Consider the following 14946-nt stretch of genomic DNA (forward strand, 5'->3'; position numbering starts at 1 on the left):
CCATTTGAAGACTGAGGCATACATTGCCATCACTCACTTGGCCTTTGCAGGAAACAATCCTTTCTCCACCTTATGCCATTCCATTCTGATCCAGCTGAAACTAAGACCTCAGTAAAGTTCAGAGGCAAGAGAAAACAGATTTGTTTGAAAGCCAAGTTTTGAGCTGTAGTTAGCTTTTTGGTTTTTTTTCATAGTGACTTCAGAAAATGACATAGACTGGATGGTTTTGGTGGCTGTTATCACAATGGCTAGATAATAGAATTTATAGCCTAGTTTGAGGTTTTTAATAATTCAAAACTGTTCATCTGCATAAGAGATTCCCAGAGAATTGCAGGGGGCTGGGGCTTGCTGCTGCCCCACACCCAGAACTGCAAGACAGAGTTCTCTCTCAGGGAAAAGATGTTCTGCACCTCAGATGTGACAGAAAGGAGCTCCACAGGTACAAATTCCATATTAAAGTGACGTGGTTTTGTACGACACTAATGTATTACACAACCACATAAATAACTGATACAGAGTACATCACTCATGATGACAGAGACAACACCACCATCCAGCCTTTCTCAACACCAGATCAGACTCCAGGAGCCATAAATATTGAGCTCTGAAAGAACTGCAGTAGCCTCAACCATTAGTGCCAGCAAACACACTGCCCTTGTGAAAGCTGTACTTAAATTGCAGATTACCTAACACACAAAATGAAGGATCCTGCTGAATTTTAAGGGCTTGCATCTTTTGCAGTCTTCTGCACAAAAGCAAGCAGTGTCATTATGAACAGTGCACTGTGCCTTCCTCTCCAGTCTGTCTTCCTCCAGGGGTTGTTCTCCTCCAGTGCCATCAAGCCGAGGGTTGCTCCACTGGGTGCCAATGCCAATGTGGACGTGCTGTGATGGGCAGGGTGCTGGGAACATCACAGAGGTGGGCAGGCCTGCATGGGGCAGGCAGAGCAGGCCTGCATGGGGCAGGCAGCCTCGCTGCCCTTCCCTCCTACCCTCCCACAGGAGCTCTCCTGGCGCTGCTGCCCCGCTGGGCACGGCTGCCCCAGCCCATGGGGAACCAGTGGCCTGCAGTCAGTGTCCTGTGCGTGGCTGTGCCAGCCATTTTGATACATACAGCTGATAAGCACTGAGGTATCATCAAGGAAATGGGATTAAAGCCAACAAAACCCTTCTTCCACACTGCTGCAGCGATTATTCAGCCTGAATTGCTGATGGACTCTATTAATCAATCTCTTTGGCTAATTGGGCATTACTCATGGCACAGCACAGCGCAGTGCTCACAGTGACAGAGCAGCGGAGGCGTTACAGGCTTCAGCTTCTCCAGCAGGTGTTTACATGTCGCTGGTCCTTGTGCAAGGGCTCCTTACAGGATGGCTGTCCCTCTGCAAACAAAGCAGCACCACTTCGGGCTCCTCCGGGGCTCACAAGTGCTACGTGCAGGCACGGAATCCTCATGGCTAGGAATCAAGGCTGATTAGTGCCACGGAGAGGTTGTGATTAAGCAGGTTGGCTCTGTTATCTCTGCCTTTCTCTTGTTTACCTGGGATCCAAAGCGCAAGGCACAAGTGATGACAGGAGGAGAGTGAGGGGAGCAGGGTGGGGAAGGAGCTGATGATTAAAAAACACGGGAGGAATACTCTGAGACACACAGTCACCGTAACAGCAGACAAGCAGACCAGAGGCAGACAACGACAAGCTGACCTGCTGATTTGTTGCCCAGTCCTGGAAAACCCCATGCACCACAGTCCTCCTTCAGTGAAATGCCAAAAGAAACATCAGCACCACGTTGACGATGATGAGGAAGAGCAGGATGACAAAGACCACAACCCGCTGGGTCTCCGGGTTCATGTTGCAGCGGAGGAAAGTGTGAAGCGCACTCCATTTGTGCCTGCTTCTGTCGGGGACCTTTGCCATGGCTTCAGCAAAAAAAAAAAAAAAAAAAAAAAAAAAGAAAAAAAAAAGGAATAAAACAGCCTAAGTGCCTGCCAGGGCAGGATGGGGCAGAGGGCTGTGAACAAAAGCTGTTTGCCGCTGGCAGAAGCAGAAGTCCAAAAGCACGGCCGCAGCACGTGTGCCGAACGCCCCCTCAGCTCAGGGCCGGCTCGGCAGCAGATCCCCGGCGTTCCGCGTCCCCTGTGCCCACGGAGCCGTCGCCATCTCCGGCAGCAGGAGGACAGCGGGTTCCTTGCGGCGGAGCTCCGCAATCCGGCGGCGGTGTCGGCTTCCCAGAGAGCGGCGCCGCGATTCGCTGCGCTCCGTCTCCAGGATACACCGGGCCCTGGCAACGCGGGGCGAGCCGCCTGTGAGGAGCCTCTTAAGGAGGGTCAGCGCGGGATTAGCGAGGCTTCTCTAAATCCTCCCACCGCCCTCAGAGCGGGCCAGCAAGAGCCAAGGCCGGCCAGGAGGGAATGCCCGGCTCCGTGGGGCCGGCCCTGCTCAGGTGAGGGCACGGGCGGCTTCTCGCACACCTGAGCCAGCAACAGGTGCGGGTGTGGGCAGGGGGATGGCAGATCCGGCGCTGCCTCTGCCCTTGAGCCCAGCAGATCCAGCCCTGTCTCTGCCCGGCAGCCCCGCAGGAGCAGGTTCTGCTGGGCTCTGCCTTTTGCTTCCCGGCAGCATCCTGGAGCCAGAAAGTCTAAAGGACTTGGCTCCCTCTGCTAGTTCCTCCATGGGCCTGAGTCACTGCAAATCTCCACATCTCTGCAATCAAAACCTCTATTCAGCTCTGCAGAGCCCTAAATGTTCTTTTATGAACTTAGCTTTTGCTGCTGGACTGCAGAGTTCACCGAGCACCAAGCTGCCCTGCCTCAGGTGCACTCACGGATGCCCCAGCTAATACCTCCCGCCCTTGTTGGGCCAGGAACAGGGAACAGGAACAGGGGAAAAGGCATTCCTCCTTGGAAGGATCAGGGATAGATTATGGAGAGCACCCAGCACAGGCCCAGGACTGCACCTTGGGAATAATGCTGCCACTCAAAGAGAGTAAGAAGTGAGCACATCCCAGCCTCAAAGGCCTGGACACACACAGAGCCCTGCTGCACTCCCAGAAGCTGCTCAGTGACCAAGGCTTCAGGGAATGAGCTATTCAAGAGCCCCCCAGTCTAATATTAGATAAAATAGAAAACAAAATGCCTTTATTTTTCATCAAAATCAAGTCCACTGCAGCCCTTTTGTTTCCTCTAGCCAGCAAAGCAGAGCCCACCTCTTACTCCACAGCCAGCAGCAATCACTTCCCAGGAGAGGAGGAGGACTCAGAATTCAGATCCTTCATTGACAAGAGGCAGCTTCACATCTTCCAGTTCTCACTTACACCACACGTTCACCCTCGTGAAACTGAGGGAGACAAATCCAGCAATCCTGATACCAAAATGGGCTCAATGCAGACCTTGGATTTAGGGCTGGGTGAGACTGGAGCTGATGGAGGATGGAGCTATCCAGGAGGATGACTCTGCACTTTACACACACATTTCCAACATGGCCACACACATTCCCAGGAGCAGGAACAGAACACAAGGTCCCCCCCTAAACGCCCCAACTGCTGAACACCTCTGGTGGCCTCCATCTCTGGGAAGGGCCATGTGGGAGCAGCCACACAACCTGGGTACAAATGGAACACTCTCAGCTTCTCTCACAACTGAGAAACAAACTAACAAAAAAACCTAACTGTTTTTTCAGGGGTCAGCACATCAAAGCCTGTAGTGTTTCTTGGGGATCTGTACAGCTCCTGGAAAACAGCAGGTAAGATGTTTAAATGGGGAATGGTTTAAGAGTTATGGCTAGTGGTACTTTCCTTTAATTTTGGAGGTTTTTTCCCCAAATTGCACCAACCTCATCAGGGGCTATACAGAAAGGGCAGTCAAAACTTCCATTATCTCCTTGTGCTTCTGTCTTTCTTAGTCATAATAAAATCAAATCAATAATTATTTCAGTTTCTTGTTTCTGAACACAAAGATCTTGCAAATCTCCTTGTCTTTAGCCTAAATGTAGAACCAGGAGAATGATGTAAAGGATGAGGTCCTGCACTCTCCAAGCAGCTTCAAGACCTGCAGGAAAACCCCACAAACAGAGCAAACTGCTGGGATCCACCAGCTGCCCAAGTTCATTGTGCTTGAGGTTTTTGGCCTGCAGTGACTGATAACCAGCTTTAAAGCTGATAAGCTTTAAAAAACTATTTTTCTCTGCCATGTGCACCACAGCAGAACACTTCAAAGCTTGCAGACTTCAACTTCCTGAAAGTTCTTCAAGTCCACAGTTGACTTGCATCATTGCATTGTTCAACTCCTGGGTGTTCTGCAAATCTTGTCTGGCTTTGAAGGCTTTTTATGCCTGACTGAGTTTGGACATAAGCCACCAAGCAGGATTTGGGTGGGATGTAGATCTTCAGGAGAAGCTAATTATGGTGAATGGAGAGCATGATCACACCCACTTCTCTGAAACCTGCACAGCAAGTACTATCTTCTGTAAGCACTGAAAAGTGCAGTTACACTGAAAAGAAATGGATAAACTCCAGTGATTCAACAAGGCTGGCAGAGCTACACTGTTGGTATTGCAGGGTATGAGGTAGTTTCTAAAATCCATGATAGAATTCTCCTCTAGTCTCCTGGAATCTTTGCCACTTATGAACATGCTAAAACATTTGGAGGTGAAAGCACAGAAAGTTTGAAGATATATGAAAGGGGAAAGCAGTTCAGTTCTTGGACACTGCTCTGAGCCCCCCTGGAAAAAGAAGTCATGGCAGAAAAAAATTGCAGGGGGGAAAAAATTACAAAATTGTAGTGGAAGGTACATTTTCATCCAACTCTGTGGTACCTAAGAAACACCCCAAGCCCCAGCTATGTTCTTTGCTCTTCTGATGTGCAGACCCAAGTGCCCCCCTGCACTGCATTGCCTGGGCACAAATAGCACACTTGCCTATCTTGAAGCATTGCACAGTTAATGTTAAGTGGTGTTCACCCTTGGGACCCCTCAGTGAAGAGAAACGGGACAAGGACAAAAGCTGCAGAGTGACTCCAGCTGTGACCTGGCTTTTGTTTCCACCCCCACACAGGCAATCCCCTCCTGAGGTCTGGGGCAGAGACTCTGCACGGGGGAGTCACTTCCATGGTAACCCCAAGTGTTTGCACTGGGGGGGCTCTCCAGCTACTGCTGCCCCCTGCTAAACATCATGTGGCATTTTTCCATCATGGAAATAAAGCCTCATTCTTACTCCTCACTGATCAGACATGCTTCTGTGGTACGTGGCACCAGCAAGGATGAAATAGCTGCAAGTTTTACCTCGTGGCTTGTAATACAGCAGGGCTCACTTTGTCTAACTATCACTGAGTGAGCATATTTCAAATAATTGTTGCACAATCTCCACTGGAATCTAATTTGCAATTGTAATAATTTCCTTTGACTCATTCTTCTAAGAGCCGTCCTCAGCCAGGACTGCACCTTGGGAATAATGCTGCCACTCAAAGAGAGTAAGAAGTGAGCACATCCCAGCCTCAAAGGCCTGGACACACACAAAGCCCTGCTGCACTCCCAGAAGCTGCTCAGTGACCAAGGCTTCAGGGAATGAGCTATTCAAGAGCCCCTCAGTCTAATATTAGATAAAATAGAGAACAAAAGACATGCCTTCCTTTTTCACCAAAATGATGCTAAATATTGCCCAGTCCTTACTCATCACCATGCAGCACACAAGGCCTAAGCTTTTTGTCTGTGTACTCCTGGCCTCCTAAAAATCACACCTGCTTTAGGTGTGATTTTTAGGAGGCCAGGAGTACACAGACAAACCCAGTGTCTATCAGTGAAAAGGGTGTTTCAATATTATAACACTGTGTCATTCACATTCTCTGAAATCATCCCTTCACCCAGGATTTTTCTCATGGGAAGCCGAGAAGCCTCAGAGAAAAGGAAAAAATTCTTATCTCATTTGCTTCTCCTGTGTTGTGCTCATGTGGAATGTGTTTGGAGATTGTTTACCCACAGGTGATTGTTCCATTGGATTCTGCTGGGAGTTGTTTTCACTCTTTGGCCAATCAGGGCCAAGCTGTGTCAGGGCTCTGGAGAGAGTCAGGAGTTTTCATTATTATCTTTTTAGCCTTCAGTAAGTATCCTTTTTGTATTCTTTAGTATAGTATAGTATTCTTTAATATAATATCATATAATAAAGTAATAAATTAGCCTCTGAGAACATGGAGTCTGACCCATCATTCCTGCCTTCATTGGGACGTCCCAGCAAATACAATATAACAGCTGTACTGGGAACTGCAAGGCACACACACAGATGTGAAGAAATAAGATCAGCAATAAGCAGCACAGGTGTACCAACAGAACAGGGATAAATAACTGAGCAGAGAAGCAGTGAAGCTGGATCCATCATGCTGGAAAAGCAAAGAGCTCCTGTCCCACAGCAAGGCCACCAAGAGCAGTGCTGTGGGGGACCAGCCCCACCTTCAGCACCTTTCCCCTCTCTCCTGCTGAGCAGGCTTGGAAAGCAAAGCTCCAGGTAGAACACTGCACACCATGCTAGAGCACATTTCCAGGACTTCCTATTCTTGGCTTGTCACAAATAGGAATGTGCTTGCTACAAGTACAAGAACAACACAATTCAACTCCTCTTAAAGGCAAGGACACATTAGCATTGTAGGCACTAATAAACCATGCTCTGAATATCCACAGACAGAAAGAGAGCTCTTACTGGGTCATTTATCAACACTCTGCCTCCAACAAGGTGAAAAGGATATTATCTAAATATTAACAAAGACACAAGTGCTAGAAGTGAGCCTGGATTGGGCCCAGCTGACACACAGACAGCTCCTGCCCCTGCTCAGGGCAGAGCTCATGGACACACCAGGCAGGCAGCTCCAGGGTTTGCTGGCACTGTGAGTGTAAATCACAGCAAATGTGAACTCCTTTACAAGTTTCCCTAAGGGATTCCTAAAGAGGACACCTTCTGAGGCAGCTTTCTTCTCTCTTGTTGCACCACTGCAGGCACAGACACAAATGTGAATTCCCCTGTCCCTCTGGGTGGCATCACTGGCTGTTGGAATGCTGGGCATAAAGAACTGCAGAGGAAGAGAACACGTTCAGCAAATCCAGGAACATTTAATGTTGCAACAGCCACATTCACCTGGGTCCACAGGACTGAATCTTTTTCCCCCTTCAACTTCTCTTTGACATAAATCACCTAATTATTACTGCCCTTTCCATTACAGAGAACTGATGAAGAACTTCTTAGGGAAGAAGCTTCTGTTGATTTTAGTTTTTTTAATTGGGTGATAAAAATACTTCTATCTATAACACAGTGTGATGAACCATTTCAAATGCATATTTTAAAAAAGAATCCAGGCTGAGTGGATGTTCAGTGGATGACAGCTCAGCAGCTGAAAAGGCTGACAGTGAAATTGTGAGAGGGGCAAGCATTTGTACCTGCAAATCATCCCAAGGAAACCAAGTTTCCTTAACTCCCACAATCACACTTTTCTCAACATCCAAACTAAGCAGCTCTCAACCCTGCTATGGATTGTGTTAGCTCTCATAACACCCCCCAAAAGGACAGCATTCCCTTTGAGCCAGGGCCAGAAAACATCAGAATAAGTATAGCTTTTTCAGCTGCATATGAACATGTACTTCTAAAATGGAAAACAGTCTGTCAGAGTTTGCTTTGAATTTTTACAGTGTGTAACACTGTGTTACTAGAGCGCAGTTACTCCCACTGCATCTTCCTCTAGCTCTGCATGGTTTAAGCCCACTCAGCTTTTACAGCCAGTTCTTCCCTGGGCAGATTCTTCAGGCAGTGCTGCCAAAACTTTACAAGCTGTTCTTGTCCTGGAGTAGCACGACACACGAGATAACTCTGAATAGAAAGAAAATGGGCCTGACCATTTCCTTATGGAGTGCATAAATTAAAGCATGACCCCACTGGGATACTGCAAGAAAAGCAGCCATTCAGACTGGCCACCCCTGACTACAAGTAATTAAAAATTAAAAAAAAAAAAAAAGAAAAGAAAAAGAGACAATCTGCTTAGCATCCAGTCTTTTGCTTTCAGACATTACTAAATCTAGAAAATCTTCCAAATTCTCCTAAAGCAAGTTTTATTTTCAAGAGTAGCAACAGCAAGTGTTCACATGTTTGGAGCATCTGGGAATTACCAGCATGACCTGGAGCTCCAGTGCCAAGGTGTTGGTGCTGACACAACACATCCCACACCTCACCCTGGGAGCTGAGGAGGTGTGCTGGGCTGGAGCTGGGCATGCTTTGGGGATTTTGGGATGGCAGGGGAGGGATACAGACAGCAATGGCCTGGCAAACAAAACCAAGCATGTCAGGATAGATGTGGCAAAGCAAGGAACGAGCAGGGAGAAGCAAACACAGGCTGGCACAGGCCATGCAGTGGCCTAGGAAGGTGGATATTTTCAGTACAAATTGGACACAGAACAGAGGATATTGTAATAATGATGCTCTGAAATAAACACAGGCTGAATGGGATGTGTAGTAAGGCAGATGGAAAGAAAGGAAATGCTGCATCTTGGAGACCAGCAAGATCAAGAGCCTGAATGCAATATCTAGAAAGGGTCAGATAGAAAATGACCACACCACTCTTGTTACAGGGCAGAGGAACAGACATGCTGGCAATGACATCCTTAGTGACTGAGAGAGGAGGTGTTTGGGCTCCTGAAATTACTTGAATGCTTTTTGGTTTTGTGGTATCCTGGTTTTGAGCTGAAAATTTGACAGCCACAGAAAACACAGAATAACAAGGAATGGTCATTTGGGCACTATGTGGGCTGGAAGAGAGAAATAAGGGAAAAACAGGCAGAGAAATACCCCTAGAAAAGTCAAGGGAAGTAGAGAGGAAAGAGGCACAGGTAGAGTTGTGGGAGCTGAAGCAGGTGAGGTCAGAGGAAGCTGCAGGAAGCCAGTGAAACAGATCAAGTGGATGAGAGGGGATGAATCACAGGACAAGGTGAATATGGGAACATGGAGTAGAGGAAGATGCCTATGTACAAAGCTGGAAAAACATTAACAGACAACTCCTGTAAGAGTTTCTACAAGAGTGGCTGGAGAGGGGAGGGGAACAGGGCCAAGCTTTATTTTTCTGGTTGTTTTTAGACCACTAGTCCCCCTTCTTTCTGGCTGTACAGAGGTTTACAAGCAATGTAGTTTTGGGCTGTCTCAGATATCTGTTGAGCCCACACACTATAAAAATGACAAGTACAGTGCTCCTTTACCTGCCACCTTTAAAATAATGCATTTAGTTGCAGAGCAGTGTTCTGACCCTTCTCTTACTGCTCAGCATCTTAACCTCTCACAGAATACACCAGTCTTGAGGTGGTAGAAAATAGGGAAACTGCTTTCAAGTGACAGGTCTCTAAAGTTCTTCCAGGCTGGTCTGTAGTAACTGGGAGTCCTCCTTCATTGCCTTCTGATGTAAGTAAAGGAGCCACAGGAGGGCTGGGGAGAAGAATGAGCTCCAGAGATGAGAACAAGTTCCATGAGAATGAGGAAAGCCACAAGAGGATAAAAGATATACATAAGCTGTGTATAAGAATCAGGCTAGGCACTTCTATGTCCTACATGACAAAAAAGCAGGGCAGAAATTTTAATTGATCAAGCAGCCTTCTGAGGTGACATCTCCCCTGGTACCTCTGTTTTAGCCAGAAGGCTGACAAAATGCAGCAGAACAATACACCCTGAAGATCAAACCTTGATGGGCAGTTCTCCAAAAACTGCCCCAAAAATTAGTAAGAATCTAAGACACAGCTCAGAAGGAAACCGGGTGAGTGGTTGTTACAATAATCAGAAAGGTGAGTATGGGTTTTCAAGCCCCAGCAGTAAATGAACAAGGTGTCCCTCTGCTTTACTAGCAAAGCATGTTTAGGGACAGAGGAATGTGGAAAAAACAGGGCATTCAGCCTGTATTGGATAGCTCCCACACCCTGCCTCCATTTCATAAAACCTGTTGCCACAGAGACTTGCCAGGCAGTGGAACAGTCAGAAACAGGATCTTCTCTAGAGATCCCAGATAACATCAGCCAGAAGGAGAACTGCAAAAACAACCCCCACGGCACCTTTCTAGGTCACTGCTCCCTGTAACCCAAAACTTGAAGGGAGAAGCTGAGCTCGATGTCCCCTGAAGGCTGGGGACAGCCTGACCAGTGGCACAGGGGGTGTGGGACAGCCCCAGTGCTGGGGACAAAGGCTGAGGACAAAGGCTGCTCTGTTCCCTGCCCCCGGAGCCTTCCCGGGGGCACTGCAGGAACATTTCCTCCTTTGGCTGCAGGGGGAGGCTCAGTGACCTGGCTCTCCCAGGACACCCAGGAGGGCTGCCCCCAGGTGCCCCAGAGGGAGGGGAGCCTTCCCCAAGCCTCAGGAGGAGCAGGGCTGGCCCTTGAGCAGTTGGTTATTGTCGTTGATCTTTCTGCTTTCACCAGAATGGGAAAATAAAACTGCAAGGAATATGTCAGTGCCTTCACTCTGTTAAACCATGGCCAGACTTACTGCTAACTCAGCCTCCAATTTACCAAGTGTAGGACAGGGGGCCTTGGTCCCCTACTCAATGGGGAAGATCTCTTGAGGGATTATCAGTGCTCTTTGAAGGGTCAAAAGAGTCAGAAGGGATTTTATTTTTCTACCACTGGGAACAATTTTCTTTGGAGAGTTAGGAAAATTCTTTGCAGAGAAAAGCTGCTCCAAATCAGGGTTTGGAGAAGAGAACAAATCCAAGAAATGTTCTGATATCAAAACCATGCTGAGAGGAACCTGAGATAAGTATGGTATAAAATGAGAGATATTCACTTCCCTGTCTCCATGCAAACACTTAAGCCTGGAATAACCTCTGCAGTAAACTCTACACTACCCAGCATTCCTACTCTCTCACATTCCTTCTTTATCCCCTGCTCTCAGGAAATCTTTGCACTTCAATATCCACTTGGTTATTGCACTGTTATCCATCCCAGGTGTTTCTTGAACTGCTGAACTGGGGTAATGGACATCCCCACACCTATTTTTTAAAATAAAGACATTGGCAGAGCAAATTGTAACACCAGGATTCTGCAAAACAGACTTGTCTTTGCACACTGTCAGACTCCCGTTTCAAGCAGTGGTAACAGCAGTTTATTACACTTCTGAACTAAAATCTTTGTAGGGCTGCAAGTATCACAGTGCTTTTAATGCCCTTCCTCCCATAAAACAGCACTGGAGAGTTAGGGACCAAGCTGAGCCTGAAAGCCAAACAAGGAGCTCCTGAGGACAGGGTAAATTCCTTCTTTGCATCAGAGAGAGGGCAGGTTGGAAAGGTTTCCACTTCACACATGGATGGTGAAATCACTCCCCTTCACCTGCACATTTCCTTGGCTCCATGGCACAGACCCTGATTAGGTGCAGGTGAGAGCCCTCAGCAGGCAGAACCATGAGGACCTCGAGGGGTTAGAGCCTGCCTTGTCCCATGGGAGGATTGAAGACCTCAGTGGCACTGTGGGAAATGGCCCTCAGGAGCTGAAGGTGGCAGGCAGGAAGCCAAGACCTTCTGCAATGCAGCCCTTATCCCTACAGGACACAGTGCCACGGGTTAAAGGAGCCCTTTTAATGGGATGCCAAAGCATTTATCTTCAGAGTAAAGAGACCTCTTGTAAACACAACATACTGTCTTTAAGTGGTGGCGAGAATCAGAGAGAGCTCTGGGAGCCCATGGACACACTGGATGTAATACAGACAGTTTTTGAGGCGATTTGGCACAAGTTACTTCAGGAGTTAAAACATTCTTGGATCATTTTTTCTCCAAAGAGAATACTATTTGTGGAGCCAAGCCCCTCTTTCCACCCCAGTAACTGGGAACACATTTAATGCAGACAAAACCCAGACATTTTATGGAGTCCCCTAATACTCACAAGAGATCATTAACAAGTGTTAACAGACGCTGTTAGTCTTTACAATCTAATAGCTGGCAGGGCTGATGTAAGAGCTCCAAAGCCACTACACTGTCTCCAGTTATCTCCTCTGAATGACGTATTTAGCTCTGTTTTACAGCTGGGGATGAAAGTTTGGGCAGCCCCTCCCACTCTTCAAACAAGTCTGTGTGCATGTGGGGCACACCCGTGCCCACAAAGAGGTGAAAGCCAGGGCTGCCTCTCCTGATCTGCTGCTCCAGCTTGGCTCCTGGAAGGAGTCAGATTCCCTGAGAGACTGAGCCCATAACCCACTCACAGAATCACTGAGTTGGAAGAGACCTTCAAGACCATCAAGTCCAACCCAGCCCCAACAGCTCAACTAAACCCTGGCACCCAGTGCCACATCCAGGCTTTGTTAAACACACCCAGGGATGGGGGCTCCACCACCTTCTGGAATGGGCAGCCATTCCAGAACTTTATCACTCTTTCTGTGAAAAAATTTTTCCAGATATCCAACCTGTATTTCCTTTGGCACAGCTTGAGACTGTGTCCTCTGGTTCTGTCAGTTGCTGCCTGGAGAAAGAGGTACATTCCCTACTGCACCTGTATCACTTGTCATATTTTCTGAAAAGTCTCCTTGCCAGGACTTCTTCTCCTGAGAAGCCTCAGAGAAAAATGAAAACAATAATTATCGGATTTGCTTCTCCTGTGTTTGGCTGCTTTGGAATGTGGTTGGAGATTGTTTATCCAACAGGTGGTTGTTTGGTTGGTTTAATGTGAATCGTTTTAACTTAATGACCAATCACGGTCCAGCTGTGTCAGACTCTGGAAAGAGTCACAAGATTCATTATTATCTTTTAGCCTTATGTAAGTATCCCTTCTGTATTCTTTAGTATAGTTTTAATATAGCATTCTTTAATATAATATAATATCATAAAATAATAAATTAGCCTTCTGAGAACATGGAGTCAGATTCACTCTTTCCTCCCCATGACGGGGGACCCCGAAAATACCACACACCTGCAGCACTGTCATACCACAGAGTTTGGGTTTGGGAGTTACAGTTCTAACAGCCCCCCATTATTCTTACTCAAAAACCAAGCTAAGCTTGGAGGTTCTTTATTCCTAATGTATATCAGATTAATTGGGGTGTTCAGAGAAAGCATGGTCCAGCAAAAAAGCCAAATATTTTCTAGAAATGCTCCCACATGGACTGAACTCCTGTGGAGTCTATGCACCAGATCCATGGTAGGGGAGCTACTTGCCCTCACCTCCCATGGCTGAGAACAAGCATTTGGATGGATGAGGGCTCACTGCACAACTGCAGGTGTGAAAGCACATCCCATTTCTCCCACCTTTCCAAAAAGCCTGACATTCACTCTCAAGACAGCCTTTCCTCAGTGCTGAGTGAGCTAGACTGGCTTCCATCACATTCTCTGCATCTTCAGCCTCTGAGGGAGGATCCCTTGCTCAGGGGATGCCCAAGTCCCAGTGCTGAGGAGGACTGAGAAAATGGCCCAGAGCAGCCCCAGCTGCCCATGGTAGAAGGCAGAAATATGGCTCTGGAAACCCCTGGGAGCACTTAGCTACTGATCCTGGTGTTTGATGAGACATAATTGCATAGAGCATTTGAATATACTGATTTCCTTTCAATCCATTGCAAAAAGCCCTCTGAAACAACCTTCAGAGTCTTCAGACCAGAAAACTCTAAAAACTAAATCCACCAGGCAGCAAAAGAAGTTACAATTCTGGCTCCGTACTCTGAACACTCACATTTAAGCCCTACACAAAGTTACACAAGCACTTGGGACCAAAAACCAGGATCCAGTAAAGATTTATGTCCTCAGGGGAACATTATTTCTTGTCCTTGACAGCACTGAGCTTTATACTGTATCCTGCAAATAAATCATATCTGCTGCTTCTGGAGCACAGCTGTCAGCCTTGGCTGCAGGAATATGTGGGACACAAAAGCAGGAATTGGGTCCTCCAGAAGGTAAAAAACCCAAAAAAACAACTCAATGGGTGCTGGCAGGTGTTTGTTAACTGGTCTCTGTTTGCTTTAGCAAAATACTTACATTAAGATACAAAAGTGATAATAAATCTCTTCTCCCGGATTACACAAGAATGTTATATATTGCTTCCATATCATCAATCATTCTGTTTTCAGTCTGGAAATCCGTGGTGACCACAAATTTTGCAATCTATTCTGCACTCTTTTAAAGAAAAGGAATGGCAATATTTTGTGGCACTATTTTAAAAGGTTTCTGTCTTATGAAATTTGCCTTCATATAGTACACAAGAGAGTTCTATTAATTAGAATGAAGATAAATGCAGTGAAAAAGGCTATGAAGGATATTATTCATGTTTAACAAAATAAAAATCAGTTGTTCTGATTTCATCTGCATTAACATTTTATGAGTTTAGGGGTTTGATTTGGTTTTGCTGTTTTGTTTTGGTTTTTTCCTTTAAAAAGCCCCAACAGTTCATAAGCCTGTCTTGTTTAAAATTGGCTGGTCTGGGAGAAGCACTGGGTGAACCCAGCACAGATCAAAGAGTCCAGCACCAGAGCAATGTTTGAGAGACTCAGTAAGATGGAGAGAGTACTGCCACAGTGCCTGCTGCCCTGGGTGCATGGCAGCTGCTTTGTTTGTGCCACTTTGAACAACTTTTCTGGACTAATTACTTTGTTAAATCAGAAACATATATGATTGAACCAATTAGCTTAATTGCATCTTGTCAACAACCATGGGTTAGCTCAAACATCTGTAGGACACTATGATATTGTCACTCTAAAGCACAGGGCAGTAGTGGCTACGTGCCTTAGATAAAATCCTGGCCTGCTGAAGCAACGAATTGTGCCTTTTCACATACCAAATTCCAAACTTATCAGGCACAGAGCCATAAGAGATAAGGAAAAAATTGGGAGTTTGCTGTTATTTTTCTGAACACTTAGAGCTTTTCTTTCACAAGATGGGCACGGTGCTGTTCATGGAGGGCTGCAAGGCCAGGCTGAACTGCAACTGCATTTCTTGCAAAGCAGGAGCTGCATGGGCCCTGTGGTATTTTCAGGGTC

At 46.7% G+C, this 14946-nt stretch overlaps 1 protein-coding gene across 3 annotated transcripts in view; it reads right to left on the reverse strand.

Moving 5' to 3' along the window:
- Positions 1-14946, reverse strand: part of ARHGEF4 (Rho guanine nucleotide exchange factor 4) — a 183444-nt gene that overhangs the window by 31691 nt on the left and 136807 nt on the right. Inside the window, exon 1 of one of the 3 annotated variants that reach the window (XM_030954388.1) lies at positions 687-1865. The exons of the other annotated variants lie outside the window; for them this stretch is intronic. The gene's annotated coding sequence lies outside the window, so the exon portion shown is untranslated. Of the gene's footprint in view, positions 1-686; positions 1866-14946 lie in introns of those variants that run through there. 3 annotated transcript variants of the gene reach the window in all.

Source organism: Camarhynchus parvulus, chromosome 9 (assembly GCF_901933205.1).
Source record: "Camarhynchus parvulus chromosome 9, STF_HiC, whole genome shotgun sequence".
NCBI classification, from domain to species: Eukaryota; Metazoa; Chordata; class Aves; order Passeriformes; family Thraupidae; genus Camarhynchus; species Camarhynchus parvulus.